This window comes from Schistocerca nitens, chromosome 4 (assembly GCF_023898315.1).
Source record: "Schistocerca nitens isolate TAMUIC-IGC-003100 chromosome 4, iqSchNite1.1, whole genome shotgun sequence".
Taxonomy (NCBI): Eukaryota; Metazoa; Arthropoda; class Insecta; order Orthoptera; family Acrididae; genus Schistocerca; species Schistocerca nitens.
In genome coordinates, this window is record NC_064617.1 from 670,325,664 (window position 1) to 670,339,037 (window position 13,374).

General features: G+C 39.6%; 1 non-coding gene across 1 annotated transcript; it reads right to left on the minus strand.

Annotated features, from left to right (window-relative positions):
• Positions 1-11,392: 11,392 nt before the first annotated feature.
• On the minus strand, positions 11,393-11,467 carry Trnat-ugu (transfer RNA threonine (anticodon UGU)). The gene has a single exon. It is a non-coding gene; the product is annotated as a tRNA-Thr (tRNA).
• Between the last annotated feature and the right edge of the window lie 1,907 nt (positions 11,468-13,374).

The following is a 13,374-nucleotide window of genomic DNA, read 5'->3' on the forward strand; positions in this document are numbered from 1 at the left end:
CATCGTTCGGCAACATTTTCCAGAACGTTGCCATAGGGACGGAGCGCCTCGACGTCTGCAGGTAGTTCGTACGGAAGTTCGAAGATCCGTATCGTCCGTGTACCGAGACCTGCGTGATCGACGGTAACGGGTCCGACATTGCCGTCGGAATGACAGAAGCGCAGTCCACGTTTTGCCTCTTGAAGCACCTTATCGCACTCCGCATCGTTAATCATTTTGACGTAGACGGTACTGCTAACTATGGACAAGTGGATACCAACTAGATACGTTGGTGGTATTTTAACTTCATCGCGAATAAATCATTCTACCTCCAGGGCCTTGGGTCAGGCGAAGTCGGAACAAAAGTTGAAACGTAATGTCTTCTGCCGATAGTTGTGCGTCATGGTGGTCTAGAAGCGAAAAACGGCACTTACAGCGGCCGAAGTAAACACAAACACACCGTGCGCGCCTCACCCGCAGCGCTCTGGCGCGTGAACGCCTCGCAGCACTGCCAGCGGCAGACTGCCCAACTGAGCTACCCAAACACGATTCACGCCCCGTCCACACAGCTTTACTTCTGCCAGTACCTTTCTGTCATGGGTGCTAGATCTGCAAGTTTCGCAGGAGAGCTTCTGTAATGTTTGGAAGGTAGGATACGAGGTATTGGCTGAAATAAAGCTGTGAGGACGGGGCGTGAGGCGTGCTTGGGTAGCTCAGTTGGTAGAGCACTTGCCCGCGAAAGGCAAAGATCCCGAGTTCGAGTCTCGGTCCGGCACACAGTTTTAATCTGCCAAGACGTTTCATCTGAGTGCAAATTATTGCAGGGACTGAAGCTTACATTAGACCCAGCGGACGCACTTCAAAGTATTGTGTTTTCATAATGTTCGCCGACATCGTAAGTACAAGTCATGCATAAACATGTTTGGACATGATTCGTGCACAGTGTTGCCCAACATTATTACTGTACAGTACGCTAAAGTGTGTCTGCTCTGCGTAAACCTTGTTTTTAATTCGCATTCAGATCTTATGATGGAACGACTGGTACACAGGGTTTTCCAGAAGTTATGGTCAATATTCAAGGATATGAGAGGATTAATCATTCGAAACAAAAACCTCAAGTAAACATGGGGTCTACAACGCATACCTTAAGAGCTATAAGCAATTCTTGATCTTCGATACTGTGAAACAAATCTCTTCAGCTGCATGCTGTTTGCATTCCATACTTTGGGAAGTGGTAGTATGGACTAAAACAAAACAAAAGTCCAGTAAACATGTGCCCTAAAACGCATACATTAAGAGTTATGAGCACTAGTTCATCTTCGCTAGTTTGAAACACAACTCTTTTAATGAACAAGTGCTCATAACTTTTAATGTTTGCATTTTAGAGTACATTTTTACGGGACTTTTTTTCTTGTTTTGGTCCATACTACCACTTCCCAAAATTTGGAAACCAAAGAGCTGAACTGCTCATAGCTCTTAAGGTATGCGTTTTAGACCCCATGTTTACTTAACGTTTTTGTTTCGAATAAATATTCCTGTTGTATCCCTGAATACTGACCACCACTTCTGAAACACACTGTATATATAACATATGTTTTGTAATGTTTAGACGAATACATGTCGCAACACACTTAAAATGGCTCTATAGGCGAAATCACGATAGTATAATAAATCAATAATAAAAATTACAGTTAAGTGGGGCCAATGACTTGATTTGAAAAGTACAGTATATTGTCACTGAAGTCCACAATCGAGGAAATATCACTCCTTTAGATGCTTTCGCATTTGTTCTGCGTATTTCTTCATCACCAATGGTATCTATTTATGTTTGTCCCCACTACGATAGCTAATAATAAGTAATAATTACGACATTAATAAAGTTTAGGCAAGAGTACATGTAAATTATATGCGCACTTTTGGAATCTTTGAAGTTATATAAGTGAATTTATATTAATTCATATTTTATATTAAATTATATTTTTATAGTAATTTATATTTTATATTAATACATATTAATTTATATTTCATATTATTTTTAATTTTCGTTCTCTGTGATAAATTCATCCAATTTGGAATAGTTGTTTACCTCCGTTCAGTTATGACTGCATATTGTGCTGCCTTATATCTAAAGATATAATTTCTATTCGCAATAAAATTCTACAGCTTTATAGTTATTTATGCAGCTGGTGTTGCTAGAAAATAAAACTAATTTTTAATATGCAACATCAGTTAATTATCGTTTTACAGTAATATAACAAACGTATTTGTACGGTATACGGAATGAAACTGAAAACATGTTTCTATCTCAACCGCGGCACTGGAACAATTCCAGTGAACGTGAAAAATGCTACGTCGGGAACATTCATATCGACTGCCCCGGAGTTCGCTGCAGCTCATAACATCCATTGGAGAGGAAAGCTACATGTTTGCCTGCTCGTGCTGAAAACGACGTCTCCAAAGGGATGGCCACAACGATCCGCGAGGGGAGTTCGCATGATGTGTTAGGACGTGAAAAATCCTATTTTTTAAATCTCTCAGTTCTAAACGCTATTATGTCGAGTGTAAAATTCGTTTCCGAGCACTTGTTACTGTGTCACAGCATTTGTATGCACTATGGAGAAAATGGAAATGTATATGAATACGCGAAAAAGAAGAACTTTTGGAAATTCTGTTTTAAATATTATAACTGTAACAGGACTGTGGACATTTAGTATTTAGATTGTGGAGTCAGATACATACAGAATTTCAGTACCAGTTCTGTTACAGTTTCAGGGTATCGGATATCTTTTTACTATTTTTTACCTGAATGTAATAAGTTACGATACGGCTCGCGTATCATTGCTAATGTTTTGTATCAAGGATAAAGGGGTGTACTTCTGGAAATAATGTCTAAGACCCTAAATTAATGTTGAACGACTATCTTAGTGAAAGGTTTGAAACAATAATTACTCGAAGCCCACTAAGGTGGATACGATATAAATAGAATATAAACAGACAATACGAAGAACAACGAACAAAAAATAACCGAAAGGCTGGAAATTGAGGAAATTAACCTTGGAGTAAGGACTTGACCAGTTTAGTCGTGGAATATAACATAAGAATCAATCTATACTCCACAGCAGATACAATCGCTTTTAGAAGTAAGTACTCACTGATATGAACCTCTACGTTACTAAAACCTTTAACATAATGCACGCTGCACCACAGTTGGGCTTAATAATTACTGAGCCAACAAAGGAAGCTATATAAGAGTGAAAGCAAGAAATTCTGTTGAATGAACCATAACGAATATGTTGCAAGATAGCTGACAAAATTTTAAAAAATATGTACGAAACCCAACAAGTAGAGCTGTTGGTGTATTCGAACGTTAGATAAGTCGCTCTCGTATTGAAAGTGGATCCCAGACAATCAGACTGTTTCTATCATAAACAGCCACTTGGATAATTATTTCCGGTTTGAAACATATTTTGTGGTTTTTTTTTAAAAAAAAGCATAATGCACTTTGGCATTAACGCATTCCGTGCACTGAAAATTCTAGATTTAACTTCTTTCTCAAGCGAAATTCAACATGAATAAAAGTAACTTCTGAGCAAGCAGACGAAAACGGCCGATATCGTATGAAAAGACAGTCAGTGACCTGTGACTGGAATCACGGCTTTCCAGTATCATGTGGTTTAATGTGGAACGACAACAAAGAACTAGGTTCTCGCAATGAAGAAGTCACACTGAGGTCAACAAAGTTGATAAAACTGTATGGAATTGTAAACCTCCTGCGGATTAAGTAGCTTAATAATCTCTGGTTTCACTAAAGCACTTGATTGTTGTTTATTGGTCTGTGACGCTTACGAAGTTGGTACAATGGCAAATAGAGTTCAAAGGAGATCTTCGTTTAGTCAGTGCAAGATTGTCACTGAAATTCTCTGCGAACTATAGAGCAATAACGAAAAATGTGGTGTGTATCGCGGAGAGGTTTCCTTTCAAAGCATAGGGGTCTCACGTTCCGAAACAAGTTGATATAAGTCGATCTGAATCACTTCTTGCGTAAAGACCACCCTGGTATTGGGATACGTACACAGAAATATGTAATTCTTTCTTTCCACACATTAATCGTGAATCAAGCAGGAAGATGTGGAAAGTACACTGGGGAAACACAAACTCTCTTCGAACTATGGCTCGATGATTTGCAGAATGCAAACGAAGATGTAGTTGTAAATGCAATTTTTAAATTTTGCTGATATTTGATTTCAGATGCAACCAATATCGGAAATGCCAGGGAAGCCTACCTTGTGTGATTAAACACCATTTGAAACTAGAGCTGCAAAATTCTCTCATTTAGTACAAGGAATCATTTCAGTCGACGAAAATAGCTTTCCTTCAAGTTGCCTTTTGAGGCTTTCCCGAGCTTTCTACGGGCAAAACAAATGCTTCTAATGTCAAGATTTAAAAATAAAGTGTTGAAGCATTTGTAAAAAATTCCTTGCATTTACTGCCGTCCCGGGCTCAATAGTGCTTGAATACCCTGTTCAAGCAATATTAGTTAGACATGAACACCTATGGATTAGTTGCAGGTGGTACGGACGGTCTTGCGAGGAAGTTCTGAACACATTTTATAAAATCTGTCCTGAGCAACTGGTGCGCAGTATAAATATTTTAGACCATTTAGCTACCAATGGGGCTGTCTGTACAGTGACAGGGATTAGCAATCACGATGTCGTGAAGTGTAACGGTTGTGTTAAATTTTGACATAACGTTTCTCCTCGATGTTGTCAAGTATGGCGTGGTACTGTTGCAGGTTGCAAAAATGAACGCCTTCAATCCTACGCAGCACGCAAAAGACACAGTGGGGTCAGTATCACTGGCCTTTCATTGGCGGAAAACCAGAAGGAGCCAGATGGTTGTCAGACGCTGAGGTTCACCACTGTGTGTGGGTGAGATACGGGACGACCATTGCAGGTGGCAGGTCTCCGCGCGGTCCAGCGAAGAAGACTCTGTACTCGGTTACACAGGACGCTACCGTCGTAGGCGATGCATCCGTTGTCATGCTGGAGACACCATCCAGAAATAGGCGCTAATTCAGCTCCTAATGTCCAAGCTACACGTATCAATCCCAAAATTAAAGACGTCAGCCACACGCGGCGACACTTACGGCCACGGACCGTCACCGTATTGTAAAATGAAAGATAAGACTTGCAGCTTCAAAGACTTGCTGGAATGGCATTTCATCGACTGATCGTAACAGTGTAACGATAGTTCGCAATTGTATTTAAGAAAATACCTTGTTTAATGAAAACGAATCCTTCATCAAAGACATTTGAACCAATCATTTATTATCTCTGTAAGTCTTTGTTAATTGCTGAAACTGCCCCCAAAAGAAATGTTCTTCCACAATATTAAGCAGGGAACGATTTCAGAGCACACAGGGAGTTGTCTGGTATTACGCTGCCGAAATCAGTGCAATTAAGACATTGCAAGTAAGTGAATTTCTTGAGTACATAGAACTGTGAGGACATAGAAAACTGTGAAGAGACCTTTTTCTTCATCAGGCATCAGACTGCTTCGACCCGCCCCACGAATTCCTTTCTGTGCCGGCTGTTTTAACTTATCAATTTAGAGTAGCAATTACAGCCTATTTCCTGATTTATTTGCTAGAGTATTCGAATATCTATCTTCGTCTACAGTTTTTACTCTCTACAGCTCCCTCTAGTACCATAGGTGTTATTCCCTGATGTCTTAACATATGTCCTATCATCCTGTTACTTCTTCTTGTCAGTGTTTTCCATATATTCCTTTTCTCGCCGATTCTGCTGAGAACTTCCTCATTTCTTACCTTATTACTCAGCTTAAATTTCAGCCTTCTTCTGTTACTCAGCATTATAATAACCACGATGATTACTGAAGTTAATACACATGTATACAAGGCACGAAGAGATTTTCTGATGTTGAAAGCAAATAAGCTGCTCTTAGCATCCCACAGTCAATGAAAAGACATCTTTTGGGTCCAGTGTGATGGACACGGAGGAATTAAAGGAAAATTTTCAAATAATTGTAAATTTCACTCTGGAGAATTATATTTTGATTAAGTGGAAAAAAGCGCAGGTCACTCACGAAGATAAGGTGGGTAAAAGAATATACCCACAGAAATACAGAAGAACATTCTTACCATTGGCTGGTGGCAAAATTCTTGACCATGTGTTCTAATACAACTTCAATGTTGAAGAATGGCCTCTGTCTGCAATTTAGTGCGGATTTAGAAAGCATCGCTCGTGCGAATATCACCTTGCCATTATGTCGAATGAACTCTTGCGATATTCGATGGAGGACTACAGGCAGTTTCCACACTCCTAGATTTCTGAAAAGCGTTTTACAAAATGCCACACTGCATACTGTCAATGGAAGCACGAAGGTACTGAATTGGTTGGCAGATATTTGAGCGGCTCGAAGACATTGCAAATGACAGAGCCCAGAACGTTGTCCTGAACGGTGGGAGTTTATTGGAGACGAAGGTATTGCCAGGAGTGCCTCAGGGAAGTATAACAGGATCGCTATTCTTCTCTGACGGATAGCTGATGAGGGTGTAGTGCACGGTAATGTGTCGCCGTTGAGTACAGGAGGACGTAAGACGACTGGGATGCAATTTCAGTTCGCACTAACTGAGAAAATGTAAGTAAGTCTAGATATGTGAAAAAACAATCCTGTAGTGCTCGAGTACGTATTAATGGTGTACTGTTCGTAAATAACGAAACAAATAATGCAAAGTGACACAAAATGCAACGGACATATATGTAAAAGGCGAATGGTCGACTTCGGTTTATTGGGAGATTTCTCGGAAAATTTAGCTCATCTATAAAGGATACCGCGTGCAGAAAACTAGGGCAACCCCTCCTTGGGTCTGATCGAATGTTTGGGATCCCCGCCAGGCAGGGTACAGGCGGATATCGCAGAAATTCACTGGCATGCTACGAGATTTGTTACCTGTAGGTTCGATCTGCAGGCGAGTATTACAGAAAGAAGACTTTATTTTCACGAACCATGTTGAGAATGCATACAGACCGGCATTTGCAACAGACTTCAGGAAGATCTTCTTGCCATGAACTTACATATCTCGTGAGGACCTCGAAGACAAGGTATGAGAAGTCAAGACCCGTACGAAAGCACACAGCCAGTTTCTTCTTCCACACTCCATTTGCGAGTGGAACAGGAAATGTAACTAACAGTATTATAGGTTACCTTCCACTAGTCACCGTATTTTGCCTTGCGGTGCATTCAGAGTGACTACAGTTATAGTTCCAGTTTCAAAACGCTCTAAGAAAACCGCTGCTCAAGATGATGTCAAATTTGAATGCAATATGGTCAAAGAATGAGGAAACGCTATGAAAGCAAAATAAATTTAATGAAATTTTAACATTTTGTATTTAGACAAAATTGTCATCAAAGATCGTGACTGAATGAAATTTAAAATGTTTATTTGAAAACACAAGCGGTCGTGAAGCTGCAGTCACTAAAACAATGAAATTTTTAAAAAAATACGTAACTAGTTTCGACGCTGTGAGTCGTCATTTTCAAACGTAGACTAATCACAAACCTAAAAATCTGCGTTAATAATTATAACCACACTTCTTTCAAATACCACGAAAAATACGCTAAAACCATTAAACTGAAATCAGAAACGTGTCACAAGAAGTCATGATAATTTTTAGTTGATCAGTCATTTCACACCTTAATGCAATGTAGATAGAAACTGCATCGGAAAGAAAGATATCACGTCCGGCAGCAATGCAACGATTATCTTGCAAGCGTAGGTTCACTCGTCCAAATCTTATAACGTGAAGCAAGCCGTTTTAAAGCCCATCTAGAGTACTTTTTACTCCTAGTATGCAAAACAGCGTTATGTTTAATATTCTTTTTCCAAAAATATGATATTTATTGCATTTCTACGCCATTTAAATCGACATGGCTTCAAATAAATGTTCACCATTTAAGTACAAATCTTAAGTAATCATAGTTATCCTAAAGTTTAAGTTCATACCAATTGCCACGAACACGGAAGTTTTGTAGTAACAATGACTCTAGCTACTGTTAGAAATATGTTGTGCGAGACGGTTTCTATCCCACCAACCTTAAAGTCACGATTTTTAATCACGGTAGCACCATGCATTTTATTAATCATTTCGTCAGATTAAATTTCAACTTGGCGTTAGTAAACTGAATCAACCGAGGTGGCGCAGTGGTTAACGCATTGCACTCGCATTCGAGAAGACGACTATTCAAAACCGCGTCGTGCCATTCACATTTATGTTACCGTGACTTCCCTAAATCTCTTCCTCCGGGCAAATGATGGGGTGGTTCTTTTGAAAGGGTACAGTGTAATTCCTTCCCCATCCTTGACACAATCCGAGCTTGTGCTCCTTCTGTAATACCCTCGATATCTACGGACCGTTAATCCCAATCTTCCTTCCCTTCTTCGTTAGGGAATTAACAAATTGGCTGTGTTCCTTCAATCTGAATAATGTTCAAAATGTCATTCGTACAGTCTTTATTGCTGATGTAGTGTCCTCTTGGACTTTCACCGTATCGGTTTGTAGTGGGCCAGACTTTTCCTGCTTAAAAATGTTTTATCACTACACTGTATACTTCTTCATTTGTTTGTAAGATATGCATTAATTTAGGCATCAGTTAGAAAAATGCTACGAATTCCACAATTTTGGAAGTAGACACGAAACTGTTACAATAAATGACACTGTCTAACAGTTAGGAGATTTATCAAAAAAAGATTTTGTTATTTCGTAGAAATATTCCAGACGTAAAAGTATGCATTGGTATATTTCTACTTGTGTGCATGAATTAATTATTTTCTTTAGAATGGCTAGACCTAACTACCTTCTTAACTGCAAACTGATCATCAAAATTTGCAAGCAAGTTCCAAGTAATTATTTTTTACGATACGATACGGATTTACACAGAAAGCATGCTGTCATTAGATAATGAATTTCGCTACGCGTCTGCACTCACATCTCATCGTCAAGCGAGCATTTGTATTGAGTACTAACATGACTATTCGAAATGTAATCTAAGATCAAAGCTCTGTGCCGTCAGCGATATCCCGTAGTGTGGTTTTATGCTGACGTTTCCCTCCTGGTGCTCGTGAGTACTATTGTTGCTCCGTGAAGTTGTTGAAGGCCTTAAGTTTTCCCCAGTGAGATATGTAGGCGTGTGTATTAAATTGCTCTTCATCTAGAACAACATAAGAAGTTCAGCATCAACATGTAACAACAACAACAACAAAAACGGTTGATGAATGAAAAGACGCTATCAATAACATGAAAATCATATCCACAACGAATATTTTTAAAAATTTGTCAATAGCAAGACATCCTTTAGCCTCAATCCTTTAGGCAACAACTTGTCCACCAATGCAAAAATTCAGCAACAACGTGCATAATGTCATGTAGATGATGTCACGAAATTCTGGTTACGCTTATTATAGCGTAGTAATTTTTATTGACCAATGTCTGCAGACAATATGCTGAAGCTCCAAACAGGTGGCAACATATGTATCTAAAGGCAAAATGCTCACAGGATCAGGTAATAATTTTACAAAAGTAGGCCATTTGCTCTTCCTGAGGAGAACGCTGAGTTTTTTCTCGGGTTGCATACTAAAAGTTAATATCTTGGTCTCATGATATGTTATTAAAATGAGATTAGTGTTTTCGGCTCTTTAGCCATCATCAGGTCTAAGACTTTAGCATCACTACGCAGGCGTATAGTCGGTACACCACCAATGAAAGCGCTGATACTTGCCCATGTGTCGCTGCTAAACTGATGAATGCTAAAGTACCAAATCTGGTAATCAATTTTAATAAAATATTATATCGCCAGTACATCAACATTTATAATCTAATAATTTTTGATTAGGAGTAACATGGTAAATACTTATTCCTCATTGCAGTAATTACCTTCAATCGTGCTTTCTCACTTGAGTTTAACAAATCATTTTCAGTATTCTCTCTGTTTATCGATTGCAGTATTTCCGTTAGACTGTTCTTCTCGGCAAAGAAGCCTGAGTCCATTCGAAAATTTATTCTCCGCTAACGCTAAACATCCCTTGTCAATAAATCCAATGTGATGGTACCCACATGTGCAGTATTACAGGATATGTTGTACAAGCATAAGGCAACCAACCTCTTTAGGAGACTAAAGCTTCCCAGGAAACCAAGAAAATCCGTAGTCCACCACTTGCTTAACTTAGTACTGGGTCCGTGTGACCGTTATGTTTCTTGCATAAAACCCTAGTTATTTCCGGATATTTACATAATATGGCTGTTTGATCCTGTATTCATAAGAGGCTACGTTTTTATATGTTGAAGAGTAAATTTAGCAAATGGCCATATTTCTGCATGAATTCTGACATGCGTATAATAATATCTCCACAATCGTATCAATGCTATTACACTACCCTGTGCTACACCTGAAACTATTTCTCTGAATTTAGATTTCAGTCGAATCGCATAGCAGGCTTAATTCACGTAACGTACGCAGTTTATTTAACTTTCGTCGGTTAGGTATTGAAGAGAATTTTTTTAATTTCTGGAGCACTAAACCGATTCAGTTGCAGCTGCCTATGGCTCTTAGGATATTCTGTGGGTATACACCTTGCATAAAAATATCACTTCCATAAACAACAGGGATGCGCTCCTCTTTTCTGAATATCATGTCGAATAGATACTTACATAGGCATCCGCTAGCGGAGGCAAGTGTGGGCTGGCTGGGCTGGAACTTGAGTATAGCCTGAGTACACACTCGAATCTCTAGGAATCATTGTTTGCTACTTCAATAACTGCAACGTTAGAGATTACTAAATGTATTGGGTTTCCTTAGTTCATGGGTGGTTATGCTATTCCTTGATGCCGCTGTGGATTTGGCACTGATGTGCATTCAAGATCGAGATAAACATTTACCGAATTGGGGATTTGGCGCTGACCTGTACTCAAAATCGACATAAAAATTTAAAGAGTCATGTTGAATTAATGTCTTCAGCAGTTTTCCGTGCTTCGCTGTTCAGTCGTTTACCGAGCTGCAGAAAAGATCCGCTCTACCACGCTAGCGTAGCGAATCGCCGACAACAGGTATGTAAACACGGCAGTTGCCTGAGCCAATACGTAAACATGGAAACATGACAGTTGTATGAGTGTCAGTCTTCTGTTCTCAGTTCCTATAATGATACCACCCCTCCGCTCCGTGCACAGTGGAATCACAACAGTAGCTGACTACTTGTCTGTGGGAAAGAAAACTCATGTTGGCTTCCTGATTCTCTATTTCATTTTACATGACAGAGATATTTTAAATGATAATTAAATAGACACCCTAGCTGCAAGCAGGCGTTGATACACTTCATTGGGGACATGTTCAAAATGTGTGCCCCGACCGGGACTCGAACCCGGGATCTCCTGCTTACATGGCAGTCGCTCTATCCATCTGAGCCACCGCGGGCACAGAGGATAGTGCGTCTGCAGGGACTTATCCCTTGCACGCATGTCCCCACTGAAGTGTATCAACGCCTGCTTGCAGCTAGGGTGTCTATTTAATTATCATTTCATTTCGAGAAAAGCTGCATGGTCATCGACGGTAACTGTTCTTTCGGGAACAGATACTACCGTCATATATAGTTAAAAATATCGGTTCCCGGCCTTTGACCTTCTTGTGCGAATGCACACGCTATGCCCGAACTCGTACGGGACTTGGTAGATTAATCTGCCACGAGTAATGAGTATGATGGGCAAACATCTATTAGGCGCACTACGAATGTAGTGTTGTGGACATGTTGGGAATGTGGATCTCACGGGGAGCGTGCAAGGGATAAGTCCCTGCAGACGCACTATCCTCTGTGCCCGCGGTGGCTCAGATGGATAGAGCGTCTGCCGTGTAAGCAGCAGATCCCGGGTTCGAGTCCCAGTCGGGGCACACATTTTCAACATGTCCCCAATGAAGTGTATCAACGCCTGCTTGCAGCTAGGGTGTCTATTTAATTATCATTTCATTTCGAGAAAAGCTGCATGGTCATCGACGGTAACTGTTCTTTCGGGAACAGATACTACCGTCATATATAGTTAGAGATATTTTAGTACAACTGGAAGAACACAGCAGTGTTATATTTATCCAAAATATATCAGTACAAAAGAAAGGGGGAAAAAGCATAAAATTTCGTGGTCGAAAAGTTGGAGGACTAGCACCTCTCAAAATTTAAGGGTGCATCACAGCGTCATATGCAGTGACAAAATGAAAATTTTGCATTCCAAAGGCTACACAATAAAGCGAAAAACTGGAGGGACGTGGATTACTTTGACGCAGTCATATATTCCTAAAAGTTGATTCTATCGGCTAATTTCAACATAATTTCGCAACATTTTTCACATTCATCTAGTCATATATTGGCTACATTTTGTTTAACCAACCAAAAAAAATGTAGCTTTCGAAACAGCTATTATTCAAATTCAGTTCAGCCATTCGACAGTTAAAAGCATAAATCACGAATGTAATGCAATAAAGCCATAAATGTGAACAGTTGTCGAGTTTTATAAGTGAAGGAAGTGTTAAGGCCTTTTTAAAAATTTGTTTGCTGTTTCTCCAATGCGATGGGCATTAATGTGGCATTTCTGTTGCTATGAAAAAGGATTTTCTCAATCGATCTGATTTTTCTTATATTTCAGATTTTTAATTTGCAATTTCAGCAGATAAATATGGTAGAGTCAACAAATTATTTTTTTAATGTATTCTAGCTCTACTTCATAGCACATTAGGTGTCATTGATTTAATTTTATGAACCGCGCAGAGCGGCCGCGCGGTTAGAGGGGCCAAGCACGGATTCCGCGTCCTCTCCCGCCGGAGGTTCGAGTCCTCCCTCGGGCATGGGTGTGTGTGTTGTTCTTAGCATTCGTTAGTTTAAGTAATATGTAAGTCTAGGGACCAATGACCTCAGCAGTGGCCACTTAGAAATTCACATACGTTTTTAATTTTATTAGGATGTATTTTCAGACTGTTCAATACAAAACGTTGCATACATATTGATATTAACAATAAAGACTGTGTAACTTCCATATGCTACTCATATATACTTACAGTCTATGTAACAACAATGTCGTCTACCTAGGAATACCAACGCTTCCATTTCAACATTTTGTTGACAGGGAATCAGCAACTATATTAAACTTATTAAGGCGATTATTAACGATTCTTTTTATATTAGGCCACTAGTTTGGAACCCTGCAGGTTCATTTTCAAGTCTGGACTACTCAGGCTGGACTGATAGTGCCTGATCTTCATAATAAACATCAAAGTCCTAACTCATGCTTTATAAATGTCTCTCACAGAGTCAAAATCAAACTTGATTTGGTAACAGAC